Source organism: Scyliorhinus torazame, chromosome 14, assembly GCF_047496885.1.
Source record: "Scyliorhinus torazame isolate Kashiwa2021f chromosome 14, sScyTor2.1, whole genome shotgun sequence".
NCBI lineage: Eukaryota > Metazoa > Chordata > Chondrichthyes > Carcharhiniformes > Scyliorhinidae > Scyliorhinus > Scyliorhinus torazame.
Window position 1 is genome coordinate 24615481 of NC_092720.1, and position 12915 is coordinate 24628395.

The following is a 12915-nucleotide window of genomic DNA, read 5'->3' on the forward strand; positions in this document are numbered from 1 at the left end:
GGCATCGCTGGCTGGGTCAGCATTTATTGCCCATCCCTGAGGGCATTTAAGAGTCAACCACATTGCTGTGGATCTGGAGTCACCTGCAGGCCAGACCAGGTAAGGGCGACAGATTTCGTTCCCTAAAGGACATTAGTGAACCAGATGAGTTTTTACGACAATCGACAATGATTTCATGGTCACCTTTACACTTTTAATTCCAGATTTTTAGTGAATTCAAATTTCACCATCTGCCATGGCAGGATTCAAATCTGGGTCCCCAGAGCATGATTCTGGGTCACTGGATTACTACTCCAGCGATAATACCACTATCCCACTGCCACCCCTAACCAGTGATGTGAACAGTGGTGCTGAAAAATGTCCACTTATTTGGAAGATAAAAGAGAGTTGGTGTCTCAAGGCTAGCTTATCAGGATCTCTACCTGGATACAAGGCCCACATGATGCACATTGCCATTTTGATGGAGGTTAAGGTGGCAAGGGTACAGAGGAAGCCATTGTGCTATTGGTTGCCTAAAAACATCACAGTATATCCCAGGCAGATTAGTCTGCCAGGGTCCAGGAGAACGAGGGCTGAAATTCTTCATGGTTCACTGCACCAGAATACATTTCTGTTTAAACATTAAATGTAAAAATATTAAACCAAACCTGGAGAGACTAAGGGTGATGCTTTGGTGCACTTTTCAAGCAACAGGTGAAAAATGAGCGAATGCCCCCCATTCCATGTCCATCTGGGTAGCAATGCTAATGCAGAGTGGTCACAGATGGGGGAAGGTACACTGACCATGAAATTCTTTACTCTAGATCAGGCATTCCCAAACTGGGGTCACGGAGACTTCCAGGATGTCCATGGCACATCAGGGAAAATTAGGAAAATGCTACAGAGCTCCTTCAAAAGCCAGCCTCTGATTGGATGACCATGGACACCAGAGTGTTGAGCAGAATGAGCCTCAGAATGAAAGATGGAGCAGGCGCTGGTGTGAGACGGGGGAAGGGTGGGCAGAGCAGGTCTCGGAGCTGGGTCTGGGGGCCAGAGTGGGCCTCGGAACGGGGTCCAGGATGGGCCTTGGAGCATGAGAAAGCGGGGTGAATGTATGTGTAAGATGGGGGTAGAGTGTGTGCGAAAGGGGGGACGGGGATGGTAGAATGTGAGAGAGAGCGGGTTGAATGTAGGAGGGGGTTACTGCGAGAGAGGGTGGCTGAACATGAGAGAGAGGGATCTAGTGTGAGAGATGGGGAGTATGTGTGAGGGAGGGGGGATGAGTGTAAGAGGGAGGTGAATGTAAGAGGGGGAGTGAGTGAGAGAGGGAAGTGAGGGTGGAGAAGTGGAGATGAGTGTGTGGGAAGAAGGGGGCCAAGTGTGTGGACAAGGGGTGCTGAGTGTGTGAAGGGGTGTATGTGTGTGAAAAGCGGAATGTGTGTGAATGAGTGAGTGAGTGAGTGAGTGACACAGTCCCTTTCACAACTGCTACCTTCTCAGAGTCTTGTTAGCTCACGTGTTGTGAAACATTTATCGAAACAATCACGTTGCAAAACACCTGGTCTACAGGAAGTCACTGTTAAAATTGGTCTCGGGTGGAAGGTGTCTGAAACGGTTGTCAAAGTGGGGAAAAGAAACTAAAACCATTTCACAAACATGGGGTGTTTGGAAATTATTCCTTGAACGCAGTTGTGCAAACATCATTCAGAATTACAACAATTGAATTGTACGGAAAGTCCCTGCCACTTATATTGCTCCTGTCATGGCCTCAAGATTTTTCCAACCAATTGAACAATCAATTAATTACTGTTCAAGTGTAGCCTCTGATGTAACGCGACAACCTATTCGGGCACAAGAAGGTGCTTTAAACTCTCTCTGACTCATGGGGGAAAGTGTGCTACCACTGAGCCCAGGCTGCTATCTAGGGGTCTTATTTGCCAATGAGCAGGTTCACATTGAATTTGTACAGCTACGACAGAAACATTGAAAATATCCTTTTTCTGCCCCTGATAGTATTGTTTCCCTGTAATATATGTTTGAAAGTTTGTATATAAAGAACAAAGAAAAGTACAGCACAGGAACAGGCCCTTCGGCCCTCCCAAGGCTGTACCGACCATGCTGCCCATCTAACCTAAAACCTTCTACACTTCCGGGGTCCATATCCTTCCATTCCCATCCTATTCATGTATTTGTCAAGATGCCCCTTAAACGTCACTATGGTACCTGCTTCCATCACCTCCTCCGGTAGCGAGTTCAAGGCACCCTCTATGTAAAAAACCTACCTAGCACATCTCCTCTAAACTTTGCCCCTCGCACCTTAAACCTCTGTCTCCTAGGAATTGACATTTCCACCCTGGGGAAAAGCTTCTGACTATCCACTCTGTCTGTGCCCCTCACAATTTTGTAGACTTCTATCAGGTCTCTCTTCAACCTCAGTCGTTCCAGTGAGAACTAACCAAGTTTATCATACCTCTCCTCCTAGCTAATGCCCTCCATACCAGGCAACAGCCTGGTAATCCTCTTTTGTACCCTCTCCAAAGCCTTCACATCCTTCTGGTAGTGTGGCGACCAGAATTGAACACTATACTCCGAGTGTGGCCTAACTAAGGTTCTATACAGCTGCAACATGACTTGCCAATTTTTATACTCAATGCCCCTGCCGGTGAAAGGAAGCATGCCGTATGCCTTCTTGACTATCTTCTCTTCCTGCGTTGCCACTTTCAGTGACCTGTGGACCTGCACAACCAGATCCCTCTATTAAATGTTCAATATTGCACAATTCACTCTGGTGTCACCTTGGAACTTAAACTCTGAAATTAAGAAGAGACAAAATAGGAGTCAGTCATGTAGCCCCTAGAGCCTGCTCTGCCACTCATTATGATCATGGGTGATCAAATGGTGGCCTAAACTCCATAAGATTGTCACACATCTTAAAGGGAATGCTGTTTGTTCACGGACTGTTTGCTCCTTGCACTGTTGCGTATCTCCGAAGTTTGGACGGAAACCTCATTTTAAATACAAGACAGTCGCCAATCGGGAATTTAAGAGAAACTTCTTTACCCAGAGCAGCCGGAATGTGGGACTTGAAAATGAAATGAACTTAAAAATGAAAATGAAATGAAAATCGCTTATTGTCACAAGTAGGCTTCAAATGAAGTTACTGTGAAAAGCCCCTAGTCGCCACATTCCGGCGCCTGTTCGGGGAGGCTGGTACGGGAATTGAACAGTGCTGCTGGCCTGCCTTGGTCTGCTTTCAAAGCCAGCGATTTAGCCCAGTGCTAAACCAGCCCCTTGCTACCAGATGAAGTAATGGGGGTAATTAGCATAAATGCATTTAAGGGAGGTATGCGAGGGAGGGACGAATATGCAAAATAGGGTTACATTAAGAAGAGTGGAAGGAAGTTTGTGTGAAGTATCAACATAATGACCCAATAACTCGTTTCTGTGCTACAGCTTGTATATAATCTGAACAAATGAATGGGAGGGTGGTGATGGAGAAAGTGAAAGCGGCTCAACTTTATCCCAGAATTCTATATCAGACAGGTGGCAAGTTGCAATACCACAGCAACAAATGAGATAATTTTTCACAGATGAAGGGGGTTCCACCATTCAATTCAGGTGTCAGTATCCCCTAGGTCTTTGATTGGCAGGTCCGGCCCTGCGAACACCTCAGGTGATGATGAGACTTACCCCGTCGTAAGCCGTGCCTTGGGACAGCGGAGGCTGAGAGCCAAAAGGAAAGGGGACAAACAAGGGACTCTATTTTAGTAAAGTGTGTGTCAAAAGTTCAGTTAACATGGAAGTTCCTCACTGGAGAAGTGGCTTTAGCCATTTCGGCATCAGGCGATCGTGAATCATTATGGATCAAGAAAGGGCAGCACGGTAGCACAAGTCGATAGCACTGTGGCTTCACAGCGCCTAGGTCTCATCTCCGAAGTAGAGTCTTATCGAAATCAAAATGTTAACTTGGTTCCTCCCTGCAAAGATGCTACCAGATGGATCTAGTTTTTTTCCAGAATTGTGTTTTTATGACAGATTTTCCTTCCTTTCCTGCGTCTGGGTCAAAGGTTAAATCAGCCACCATTACTCCACTGAAATTGGCAGCTTTGCGAGTCTGCGCAGGGACATGTTAATGCAAAAATCCTGACTTGGTTGCAAGTGAGCGACCACTCCTAGAGAGGGAAGATGTGCTGCTGATGTTCCCCGATAGGGTACAATCCCTAAACAGAGTGAATTGTTGAAATCTCCCAATTTTGCCTCTTGCTACAAAACCCTCAAGAAAGTTACACCTGATAATTACTGCTAAACATCCTCACCAGCCCCGAAAATCTAATTCTGTACTTGTGAAATTTCAGTTCCACAACAAATCAATTACATAGACACATACAAAGAAAATAGAAGCAGGAGGAGGCCATTCAGCCCTTCTAGCCTACTCTGCCATTCATTATGATAATGGCTGATCAAGTCCGATACCTTGATCCTGCCTTTCCCCCATATTCCTTGCTCCCTTTAGCCTCAAGAGCTATATCTAATTCCTTCTTGAAATTACACAACACTTTGGTCTCAACTATTTTCTGTGGTAGTGAATTCCAGATTCACCACTCTCTGGGTGAAGAACGTTCTCCACATCTCAGTCCTAAAAGGTTTACCCTTTATGCTCAAACTATGACCCCTAGTCCTGGACTCCCCCACCATTGGGAACATTGGGAATCTCCCCTGTCGAATTCTGTTCAAATTTTATAAGTTTCTACGAGATCCCCTCTCACTCTTCTAAACTCCAATGAATATAATCTAACCAACTTAGTCTCTCCTCGGATGACTTTCCCGCCAGGAAGCAGCCCGGTAAACCTTCCCTGCACTCCCTCCATAGCAAGAACATCCTTCCTCAGATAAGGACACCAAAACTGCTCACAATACTCCAGGTGTGGCCTCACCAACGCCCTATATAATTACAATAAAACATCCCTATTCCTGTACTCAAATCCTCTCACTATGTAGGCCAACATACCATTTGCCTTCCACCTCTCTCAGTTTACACACATTCAAATAATAATCTGCCTTCCTATTTTTGCGATCAAAGTGGATAACCTCACATTTATACTGCATCTGCCATGCAAATACCCACTTACTCAGCCTGTCCAAATCACGCTGAAGCATCTCTGCATCCTCCTCACAGCTCACCCTCCCACGGAACTTTGTATCATCTGCAAATTTGGAGATAATACATTTACTTCCCTCATCCAAATCATTTAATATACAATGTGAACAGTGGGGTCCTAGCACAGATCACTGCGGTACCCCACCAATAATTGCCTACCAATCAGAAAACGACCCATTTAACTCTAATCTTTTGCTACCTGTCTGCTAACTAGCTTTCTATCCATCTAAAAACACTACCCCTTCATCCCATGCGCTTTAACTTTACGTAGTAATCTGCTATGTGGGGCCTTGTTGAATGCCTTCTGAAAGTCTCAATAAACCACATCCACCGGTTCTCCTTGATCAACTCTACTAGTTCTCCTTGGTCAACTCTACTCGTTCAATCTTCAAAGAATTCCAGTAGGTCTGTCAAGCATGATTTCCTTTTCATAAATCCATGTTGGTCTTGATTATACCACTTCTTTCCGAATGCTGTGCTATGTAATCCTCGATTCTGGACTCTAGTAACTTCCCTACTACCGACGTTAGGCTCACTGGTCTATAGTTCCTGTTTTCTCTCTACCTCCCTTTTTGAAGTTTATATTAGCTACTATCCAAGCTGCAGAACCATTCCAGAGTCCAAAAAATTTTGCAAAGGGACCACTAATGTATCTACTATTTCTAGGGCCACTTCCCTAAGTACTCGGAGATGAAGATTATCCAGCCCTGGAGATTTATCCCCCTTCAATCCTAGTAATTTCACCGAAACGATTTTTCTGCTAATACTGATTACCTTCAGCTCCTCACTAAAATTTGTGTTTCTGAGAACTTCCGGTACATTATTCATGTCTTCCTTTGTGAAGACAGAAACAAAGTACGAGTTTAGTTCCTCCGCCATGTCTTTGTTCCCGATTATGAATTCCCCCGTTTTTGACAGTAAGTGGCTGACATTTTTTTCTGTCAATCTTTTTCTGTTTACATACTTATAAAAGCTTTTACAGTCAGGTTTTATGTTCCCTGCTAGCTTACTTTCATATGGTATACAGCACGGCAGCATAATGGTTAGCACTATGGTTTCACAGCGCCAAGGTCCTAGGTTTGATTCCCGGCTTGGATCACTGTCTGTGCGAAGTCTGTACGTTCTCCCCATGTCTGCGTGCGTTTCCTCCGGGTGCTCGGGTTTCCTCCCACAAGTCCCGAAAGACGTGCTGTTAGGTAATTTGGACATTCTGAATTCTCCCTCTGTGTACCCGAACAGGCGCCGGAATGTGGCGACTAGGGGCTTTTCACAGTAACTTCATTGCAGTGTTAATGTAAGCCTACTTGTGACAATAAAGATTATTTACCCCTATTAATCAATCCATTGGTCCACCTTTGCTGAATTTTAAACTGTTCCCAATCCTCAGGTCCATTGCTTTCTCTTGCTAATTTGTATGCCTCTTCTTCGAATCTAATACTATCTCTAATTTCCCTTGTAAGCCATAGTTTGGTCACAATTCCCTTTCTACTCTTGCACCAAATAGGAATAAACAAATTTTGGAGTTCATCTATTTGCTCCTTGAATGTCTGCCATTGCCTGTCCACTGTCCTTTCTTTCAATAATGTTTCCCAGTCCATCATGGCCAACTCATATCTCATACAATCATTGTTACATGTATTGAGATTCAGGACTCTGGTCTCAGAATGAACTACCTCACTATTCACCTTGATAAAGAATTCTATCATATCATGGTCATTCATTCCCAAGGGTTCTCTCACAACTAGGTTGCCAACCCATCCTTTCTCATTGCACAACACCAAGTCCAGGATGGCCTGTTCCCTTGTTGGTTCCTCAACGTACTGGTCCAGAAAACCATCTCGCATACACTCCAGAAATTAATTTGACTCACCCAATCTATATGCAGATTAAAGTCACCCATAATCACAGATGGTCCTTTATTGCTTCTTTAATTTTGTTTGGTTTCTATCTTTTATATTAATCCAATCGGAACCATTTATTTCTCTATCTGAAAATTTATGTCAAAAGTGATGGATTCAGTGGTGTATATTTCCTGGGTTGCCCACCTGTGAGAATACTTCAATGTGATTGGCTACTGACCCCACTCCTGACACCACTATTGGTGGAAGCCCAGAGATCAACCTGACTTGGCATCACATTTAAACTGCCACCAAGAAAAGGAAAATCCACACTGCAAACCACTCCCAAGATCAGCTGCGAGTGTATTGGCTTCACTGCTGACCACAGTATTGTTCGTTGGATAAATGACTACAGTCCGAATGGAATTCCTCAGCTGAGAGTTAAATGGTTACACAAATCAGGCAGGCTCGACAGTGGGTGAGCATCAGATAATCTCCCATGCGGCAAGGTTAAGTGTCATCCCCGTTATAAAAGTTCCAATCGACATTCCAAGTTTGAAATGTTGCGTCCATAGAAGATGGGCCAAGGTGGCTCTCAAGTACTACTGGGTGACACTGAGCACCACTGCCACATCTTCTGATTGGCCAATTCACCAATCTGTGGAACTCCATTCATAATGGGCCGAAACACATCTGTAGCTAGGCATCGAGCATCCCCTGTCTTGCAGTCTTACATTTTGTGCGTGGCAATATGCTGAAGGTATGGGCCGGCAATGGCTCGGCCACTGAAACCAGCCATCTCTGTACCCAGTTGAATAGAGCAAGAATCTGTGCGTCTCCTTAACCAATCAGGTTGCAAGGACTGAGAAATCTCTAGCACGAGGACTGAGGAGGAGGTGTAAATTAAAGTGGGTGAATCCAATGTCAAATAGAAAGAGAAACAAAGGGAGGGAAAGAAAAGTTGGATTACGAAGGAGGAAGAAAAAGCATTAAAAAAACACTTTTAAAACATTGAAACTGGAATGAATAAGACGGAACCTTCTGTGACAACATTAGTTCACATTCATTACCCAGCAACAGCACTTCACCCCTTGTATTTCAACAGTGAAGCGAACAGTGAGATGTTATTTTACAAAGCTAATGATGGTGCAATTCAGACATCAACATTTGGATATTTGAGTTTGATCGTGATTTTGCCCCCCTCACTTGGCATTACTCTACTATTTGCTCATATATAATGGTGGGTATTAATTGAAAAGTAAAACCTGAGGCACTGATTATGCTTCAGGAATAAACAGGAAAGAGCAACTTCCTCAAAGATATCAGGGCTGTCTCATGAACCAATGGTGAAATTACATTGCTTGTTTTCTTTTCAAAACCATTACTCAACATGCATGAAAATAAATGTAACACATTCAAACAAAGGGCTCAGATCTTCTATTGATGCGACAGGGTTCCAGCAGTGTTACGTTGACCTACACATTATAGAATTGAACACTTAGAGGGCATAGAATGAAATGAAATGAAAATCGCTTATTGTCACAAGTAGGCTTCAAATGAAGTTACTGTGAAAAGCCCCTAGTCACCACATTCCGGCGCCTGTTCCGGGAGACTGGTAAGGGAATTGAACCGTGCTGCTGGCCTGCCTTGGTCTGCTTTCAAAGCCAGCGATTTAGCCCAGTGTGCTAAACCAGCCCCTGTTGTGAAAGGATAATCAGGAAAGAACTGGGAAAGGACTGTGATCCGAAGGTGACTCCAGTAAGTGCTCACTTTCAATTTTATTTAATGAGATGTTAAAACAGAGGATGTTCATTGCTGCGATTGCAATAGTGCGCGGCCAACACTAGAAGAATAAGAGAGAATGTAAAAATACAATAATGTAGCTTTCTCAACTGGCTGCCCGGTCGGTGCGTAGCCCAAGCGAAATGGAAATGAAAATCAAATCGTTGTTACAAAAAGGCTTACAAGGAGAAAATTGAAAATCTGTCCAACTGTGTTGGAAATATAAGGTCAGTTGGTTCCTAATTGTGCAGTTAGGAGTCGTGGTCGAGTCTGTCAGAGACGGTCATTATTAACTACAAGTTTTGGACATCAAAAAAGGACATCATTGTACAGTTCTGATCTTGTGAAACATACCAACTGTGTGGTTAAAAACATTGCTTGGAGACATCAATTAGGATGTGTTGATAAAAACAAGTTTCAAAATCTGATAAATAAACTGCCAGTTTGTTGAAATAACAGAAAATAAAGCTTTGCATAACCAGATAAGATGCAAAGCATGAGGCAGCTCGAATCTGGACAGAAGATATACTTGCAGGGTTTTTTTCTTTACTGCGTTTGAACTATGCACAATTCAGGCTTATTTTGAGCTCTGCTTGCCTCTTAATTGCATGTATCAGGATGATGGGCTCCCTGATTGATGCAGTGGCTAGGATGAGGCTGGTTCTCAACTGATGCAATGTCACAGTTGCTTCAACTGACCTCGGGAAAAGGATGGAGGCTGTGAGGGGGGGAGATGGCAAGAGAAGTTAAGGTCGCTGCATCCTTTCTATGTTCTATGGATAGACATATGGACGATAAGGGAATAGTGTAGATGGGCTTTAGAGTGGTTTCACAGGTCGGCGCAACATCGAGGGCCGGGGGGCCTGTACTGCGCTGTAATGTTCTATGTTCTATGTTCTATCCGAGAAGTAGGCAAGGTGCCAGGGAACATCCCGCAAGAACCAAAGAGGATGGAGATAGGGATGAAACAGGCAGGTAAAGTAGGGCGGGGGGGGGGGGGATGGAGGATAAAAAGCTGTTGGAAAACGTAATCCAGTGTCCGGCCAATGGGAGATTCAAATGTTCCCTGTAAGCAACCCCCCCCCCCCCCCCCCAACCCCACGCGCAGGTAAGCCTCTTCAAAACACTCAAAGTCACTGTGCAAAAAGGTTTGAAGGGGCCCTCGAATCTGCTCCGCTAATATGTTCTTCATCCCCATTCTCCTGCCTTCCTCCCATAATCCCTGATCCACCTAATAATCAAGAAATCCCATTATTAATCAAGAACACCAGATTTGTGCTTGAGGTGCTGTTACCTCGAGGGCTACAGGCCAAGAGCTGGAAAGTGGAATTAGACAGAATAGTTCTTTCTTAGAACATAAGAGCTAGGAGCAGGAGTCGCAATTTAGCCTCTCGAGCCTGCTGCACCGTTCAATGCGAACATGGCGGATCTTATCATGGCCTCAGTTGCACCGTCTTGCCCGTTCTCCGTAACCCTTCAACCCATTACTAATTAAACATCTGTCTAACCCCTCCTTAAATTTACTCACTGTCCCCGCATCTGACGAATGTGATATAAAATAGTTACTTTAGAGATACTAGTTAATGTAATGTAGAAATAAGCCACTTTGATTCTGGCAGTTAGGGACAAAGGGGTTTGAGACCGCATGGAAAAAGCAGGAAGAGGTGTGTCTATGAGAGTGATGCTGCATTGATAGGGGCCAGAGAAAGGGATTGGAAGTGAGCCAATCAGAATAGATCGAACAGGTCAGGAGGGACATAGGCTGACCTATGTCCGTCGAGTATGTGAAACTTGATACCATTTGAATTGATTTTGCAGAGATCCCTTTGTCTTTTAGTTCAGTCGTTTTCTGGGGTGTAAGAGGCTGGATGTCTCTTACGTTTCTGTAAGATGATTCAAGCTTGCAAGCTAAATAAATAACTTCTTTTTACGTGCGAATCCATCTCAACTTTTATTGAGGCCAGACTGACAGAGAAAGAAATTTGGGGATCAACACATCCACCACACTCTGGGGTAGAGAATTCCACAGATTCACGACCCTTTGGGAGAAGTCGTTTGCCCTCAACTGTTTTAAATTTGCTACCCCTTATTCTGAGACTGTGACCTCTCATTCTACATCCTCTTAACCATTCCTCTTATCATCTGAAAGACCTCAAATTGATCTCCCCTCATTCTTCTAAGTTCTCGAGAGTATTGGCCTAAACTGCTCGATCCCTCTCGATAAGACTTCCCCTCATCACTGGGATCAATCCAGTGAATCTCCTCTGAACTGCCTCCAATGCCACTCCATCTTTCCTCAAATAAGGTACATAATTAGCCACAGACATGACTCAAGAACAGAAATGCAATGGTAGAGTTGTTTCGAATGACACGTTCACAGTCACCCTTTTCTCACAAGTAACACCCCTCGAGACATGTTTCATAATAGTCAGACAGTGCCAGAAAAATATCACTGATAGAAATGTGTGAGAATATTTCCTCTTGTGGGGAAGTGCACAACGAGGGCTGGCCAATTTAAAAGAGTCAACAACAAATCCAATAGGAAATTCAGGAGGATTCCTTTCCAAATAGTGGTAAGAACTTGGAATTTGCAGCAATAGGGAGTGGTTGAAGTGAACAGTACAGATGTAGGTATGGGGAAGCTATACAAGCATTTAAGGGAGAAGGGATCAGGCGGTTACGATGGAAAAGTTAGATGAGAAATGATGGGTTCAGGCGGAGCGTCAACACCATCATGAACTGGGAGGCAGAATAGTCTGTTCAGGAGCCACATGTCCTCTGTAATCCTGTGCAACCATGTGTCCAATTTCTAATCGTTTCCCCCTCAAATAATGCAGAAATGAACACAAGCACAGATTCTTCCAACATCAGCAACTGCACAGACTTTCGGAACACCACAGTGACGAGCGTGATCTTCCTAACTGCAGGAATCTTTGTTTTTTTTGGAGGAGTACTGCTGAACACGCTGGCCATCTGGATCTTCTGTCAGATTCCGAATCATTCCAGCTTTGTGGTGTACCTCAAGAATATCATCACCACTGACGTGATGATGCTCATCACACTTCCTTTTAAAATCCTGTCTGATTTAGAACTTGGACCCTGGGAGTTGAAAACAGTTGTGTGTCGGTACACTCTCGTGCTCTTCTACAGCAACATGTACCTGAGCGTACTATTCCTCGGCCTGATCAGCTTCGATAGGTATCTGAAGATAGTTCGGCCCATGAAAAACCTCATGGCGCAAAGGGTCATCTTTGCCAAGGTCGTGTGTGCTGGTTGCTGGGTCGTCATGATTGGCTTTGCGCTGCCGAACATCATTTTGACAAACAAGACCTCCACAAAGGAAACTGCAACGCAGTGTTATCAGCTGAAAAGCCAGCTGGGTAAAGATTGGCACAAATTTATCGTGCTAAAATGCCAAGTTATTTTCTGGATTACTTTTATCCTCCTCATCGTGTGTTATTCAGCCATCTTAAAAACAATATATCGGTCCGATCAAAAATTCCAAAAGGAGCCCAGCAACGTGAAAAAGAAAGTGAATCGTAACATATTCAGCATCATGGTTGTCTTCATCATCTGTTTTGTGCCGTATCAGGTTATCAGACTCTTATATGATAGAAGCCGAACTGATCAGAGAGGTTGTACAACATTCAAGCCACTGTACTATGCAAAGGAGGTCTCACAGCTTCTTTGTGAATGCAACATTCTCCTTGACCCTATTATCTACATCCTGCTGTGCAAGTCATTCAATAAGCTGCTGTTTAAAAAGATCAAAGCTGAAAGAAGCCTCTGAATGGGACTGTCTCAAGTGAAAAGCAAGGAGGTACTGACAACTAAAACATCAATTGGTCACCCAACTCCAGCAAAGCACAGTCCCCAACTTGCCATGGATATAAAAAACCTTATCATTCGCTTCTTCTACAAATGTTAAGCTGGCTGCTTATGGCAGAGTAACTTAGCGTCACCACAAACCTCGACAGAAACATCCAAAACTAACATTGAAGCAATTAGCTTTCTGATTCTTCAAACGTTTTGTAGCTACCCAAGCAAGAGGGATAACTTTCCAGGAATAGATTATACTTTACCTCCACAAACTATCATTGTTTGTTGTAAAATGGAGTGCCCGAGGCTGAACCATCTTCAGCTGCTTCATCAATGATC

General features: G+C 44.0%; 1 protein-coding gene and 1 pseudogene across 3 annotated transcripts in view; one reads left to right on the top strand and one right to left on the bottom strand.

Annotated features, from left to right (window-relative positions):
- LOC140389583 (mediator of RNA polymerase II transcription subunit 12-like protein) overlaps positions 1-12915 on the bottom strand; it is a 731598-nt gene that overhangs the window by 289325 nt on the left and 429358 nt on the right. The window lies entirely within an intron of this gene.
- On the top strand, positions 11597-12685 carry LOC140389451 (P2Y purinoceptor 14-like; annotated as a pseudogene).